The sequence below is a fragment of the Leucoraja erinacea genome, chromosome 12 (genome assembly GCF_028641065.1).
Source record: "Leucoraja erinacea ecotype New England chromosome 12, Leri_hhj_1, whole genome shotgun sequence".
Taxonomy (NCBI): Eukaryota; Metazoa; Chordata; class Chondrichthyes; order Rajiformes; family Rajidae; genus Leucoraja; species Leucoraja erinaceus.
The window spans coordinates 29696794-29701607 of record NC_073388.1 but is presented as its reverse complement, the minus strand read 5'-3'; the positions used below and the strand labels follow the sequence as shown (position 1 = coordinate 29701607).

Sequence of the window (4814 nt, the reverse complement as noted above, 5' to 3'; positions counted from 1 at the left end):
ATTAGCTTGTTTGGACATGTGAAAATTAAGAATAGTAATTCATACAGTCAACAATAATGTGCCTTGATTGCAATCACATTGCAACATCCATTAAAGATTCTGCCTCAAAGCAAAAAATATTCATAGAATAGATGAAAGATTTTTGTTTTGTTTTCAATTTTAGAGGTACAGCATGGAAACAGGCCCTTCAGCTCAACGAGTCTGCGCCGAGCACCAGTCGCCCATACATTAGATCTATCCTACACACTTGAAACAATTTACAGAAGCCAATTAATCTACAAACTTGCACATCTGGAATGTGGGAAGAAACCAGAGCACCCAGAGAAAACCCACCAGGTCACAGGAAGAATGTACAACCTCCATACAGAGCGTACCCTTAGCCAGGATGTAACCCAAGTCTCTGATGCTATAAGGCAGGAGCTCCACTGTTGTGCCACTGTGACATCCTCATATGACTACATCACCTTCCACTGTAAATCTTGCTATCTTTTACATATGAATGCATCACCCAGCAGTAAATCTTAAGCAATCTTATGAAAAGATATTCAACTCGTATGCAAAAATTACAAATTCTGTGCTTGACTGACAGGCAGCACCATTGTATTAGTAGGAGGAATAATTGCATATATTATAGTGGACAGTGGGAATATATGTAAATGAACCAGGCAAACATGTTTTATGCCACAAAATTTATTTTTTTCATTGATTTCGGAGCAGAATGTTTTGATTTTAACCATTCAGCTTCACCACTACAATCTGAACATACGTAGACTGTTTAAGTGGGTTGAATATAATATGCATACTCTGTCCATTCATCCTCAAATAATTGCACTGAAATCTGCATTTTGTTTAAATTTTTTAACATTTCTTGCTTTCTACAACATTTCAAATGTTTTTCAACCAGAAACATTGTCTGAAGTTGTCTGAAAATCCTCATTAAAATTCACATTTCATTAATATGGCCTTGAGCTGCCTTGCTATCTCATACACTTGTACTAATTACTAACAGATTCTTTCTCCCCCTTCGATTCTTTAGTCTCGGCTCATTTTTGGCGAGAAAGTAATATTGGAATCACCTCGCTTACAAAGGCCAGTGGGATTTAATTATGGAATAAAAATTCTGAATCGAGATCACCAGTATGAATCTGGTTACTACTAACCAGGTTACTACTAACCAGGGGAAAATAATGCCATCATTTGACCAAAATGTTTTAATGTCAGATTAATGAGTAAGGATACAGTTGATTTTATTTTTGTGGTTCTTATTCTTTAAGCTTCTTCTTGCTGTTCATGTTGTGATTATTATCTTGTGTTCTATTGCTTATTTGGCTGTATCAGAACAGGCCTTATTAAGCTGAATTTTCTCTGTGTATCAACCCAACAGACGTACTGGTATACAAGGAATCACCTAATTTTATTTTAAGTCTCATTTAGGAACCAAACAGGCTCCAACCAGTTAATAGTTTTTATTTAAGCAGCTTAAAAAAAAAATTAATTGGAGATGATTTACAAAAAAAGTGAAAGTTTGCACCATGTATGTGTTACTGAAACTGTCATCATAAATAATATTTGCTGTAAGTATGCGATACATCGACTTTGAAAGCTTGAGTAGAAAAATATTATTAAGCCTATTTCTCTCAAGGGATATCTTCTCACAGCTCTGTTATACCATTTCCCAAAAGTGCTGCATTTCATCTTGGATTTCATCATTTCATCAAAGTGTAACACGACGATTTTGACCTTTTCCAAAATAATGACTAGTAGACCAGATGGATAGTAAATAAAGCATTTGTAAAGGATTTAAAAATTAAAATTCTGGAGAAACACAGGCTAAATACATGTTACATAAAAAACTGAATATATTTAATGTAGTGAAATTCAGGCATTCTACAAATATAAATCCAAAATGCCCTTACATTACAAAACAATCTTGCTGATATGTATAATCTATTTAGTTTAGTTATGTAGATAGACTGGCTTTGAATGTTGGTGGTTGAAATATTATTGATTTATCTGCGTGTTATATACCAAGACTGTATGAAAACTGATTACATACGTGTCAAGCATTTTGTGACATTTTCCTGCATTAAAGGCGATAAAGTGTTACTGTTACTATAGGCATGGGAACCCAAGCAAAATCTCTCCAGTTCAAATGATAACCTAATATGTATGCAGTGAAAAAATTAGAGTAGATCTTGAAATCTATGTTGACGCCGAGAGTGGAAACTAAGCTGGAAGAAATAAAATTATTAATCATTGCACATATTCAACAAAGAGCTAAAACAAAAGTCTTGGAGTACAGGGATTAAAGAATCTGGGGAGAAAGTTGAGAAAGAAATGAAATGAGCAGCCATGGTAATATTAAATATTCCCAGTGATTAAAATGGGACACATAATGTTTATCATAAAATAAATCATTAACTGATTAAACAAATGTTATGGTTGCATGTTATTGACTGTCTTTCACTCATAGAGTCAATCAAAATACAGTGATCCGCGGGTATTGAATCTACGGTCTGAAATCACAGAAGCTTTAAAATCTTCACGTAGTCACTCACGTGACTCCGAAGTAAAATAGTAAGATTAAACGAGAACTTACCAGTTTGAAGTTTGATCTTTATTTTATGAGGAGTTGTGTTGAGGGACTACGTGCCCGCCGCTCCCACCCTAATAAAGATCAAAGGTAGGTTAAGTTTGTATCACGTAGCTTACTATTATCCTTCGGTATATATCATCTGTGATTTCACACCGCTGCTTTGAAGATTGACGCACGTGCGCCTGGACGGGCCTTCTTCACGTAGTCCCTCAATGTAACTCCTCATAAAATGAAGATCAAACTTCAAACTGGTAAGTTCTCATTTAATCTTACTATTCCCCTACTCTGGACAAGAATATTGCTGAACTGGTTACTGGTGTTGTGCTATTGGTTTTATTGGTGTATTGCATTCATAACTGGATCTGTAGTATTATAGCGTGGAGTGTGATTAGTGTGATTATGGTGGATCCAACATTGGCTTTATCATCTGCTGAAAGCTGCAACTGTAGGCAGAGTAAAGGGACAGTATATTTTCCTTTTGCTCTTGAGACTCCGTCAAATGGACATCAGGCTTCAGGTACCCTTTCCATTTTCCTCTGTCTACAGTTTGTGCACGGCACAATTGGAGAAGTGTCTGCATCTGCTTGTCATATACTGCAGGGCACCAGATAACAGACACAGAAGAATCACCATCATCTTAAGCAAATAAATGCCATTTTACTTCGGAGTCACGTGAGTGACTTCGTGAAGAACCCGCTTACAACGCATGCGTGTCATTACGCTAACGCATTGCAACTCGTCATTGTCGGGAGGAAGGACGTTCCTCCCAAACGGCGGGGTTTTCGAACCTGCAACAGTAAGGTAAGTGAACATCGTTCTTTACTTACCTTTTTTCTACAGAAGGCTGTTGGAAGCTGGTGGGGGAGAAGTCTGCAAGCGCCGACAAGGACAGCAGGCAGCCAGCAACGGCCGGTGGCACGACAGTCTCCCTTAGCGGGAGTTCGTGCGACTTCAGCTCCGGGAAGAAAATACCGACAAGGGAGCACTCCGGAGCAGACACAGCCCCAAAGACCGACGCTACATGGGCCTGGGGCTGTGGAACAGGTAAGAAAATTCCTTACCTTTTCTTATTCTTTCCAGGAAGGCTGACGAGCTGCCGTTTCGACAGCAGCAGTCAGCCAGCAACGGAAGTCGGCACCACTGTCTCCCATAACGGGAGCGAGTGCCAACTTCACCCCATACGGGGTGGAGGGAAAAAACAGAGCCAACAACCCACAAAACAGTGGGTTGTATTAGTGCTCTGGCATTTTTTAAAATTAGCGGGTCCCTAGGAACAGAAGGACCAGCCCCGTAAACACCGGGGTCGGTCCGAGCGGCTCGAACCCGACACGGAGGGAACGACGTTCACCAGGGGAAAAAATTAAAAGTCGGGAACAGCAGGTAAGAGACTCTGCGTTTTCCTTCCACTTACCCTTTAGGTGCAGACATGGACCGGGTCCATGTAAGCTGCAGAAAGACCGCGGAGTGCAGGCAGCCGGCAGGAGAACAGCAACGGCAGCCAGCAGCGGCAGGAGCAGCGGCAGTGGCAGGTGCAGGTGCAGCAGCGGCAGCCGACAACGGCAGGAGCAGCAAAGGCACTTCGACTCCCGGAGGGGAAAACACCTGTGCCCGACTTCGCTCCCGCAACAGGGGGCAAATTCATTGCTGGGGCAGTATGCCAGTCTCGCTTTGGAAGCGAGTCTGGCTTGAAGCAGCGCTAACGGCCAGCGCCGAGGCCAAGGACATTGCAGTGCAGTTGACTGGCTGCAATCCACCGTGAGGGACCAGTAATGTGAGTACCGGGGTCGGTCCCAGCGGGTTTTTAGTTAGAGTGATCGCTTCATGGCCTTTTGGCTAAGATCAACTATAGTAGCTGTTTATTATCAGTTTTAAATCTGATACGTCCCTTATCTAAGGACCATATAAGCAGGAGTCCCCAGAACTGAGGGCATTAGAGTGGAGTTGACCGGCTGAAACGACCGCGAGGGACCAGTACCGTGAGTACCGGGGTCGGTCCCAGCGGTCTGAGATAAACGAGCAGCCAGGAGCGCTGAGAGCGTTGGAGCCGGGTTAAAGGAATAGACTAGGTGGAATCAGCTGTGCCAGATGTCCTCCACACCGGCCATATCCACTCCACGGAAGAAAGGACAAAGCTTGAGAAGGAGGACCGTGGAGCAGCGGGCAGCCAACAGCAGCCAGCGGCACTTGAATCAACCGTAGTGGGATCAGCTGTGCCCAA

General features: G+C 42.1%; 1 pseudogene; it reads left to right on the top strand.

Moving 5' to 3' along the window:
* Positions 1–4409: 4409 nt before the first annotated feature.
* On the top strand, positions 4410–4513 carry LOC129702437 (U2 spliceosomal RNA; annotated as a pseudogene).
* The last annotated feature ends 301 nt before the right edge of the window (positions 4514–4814 follow it).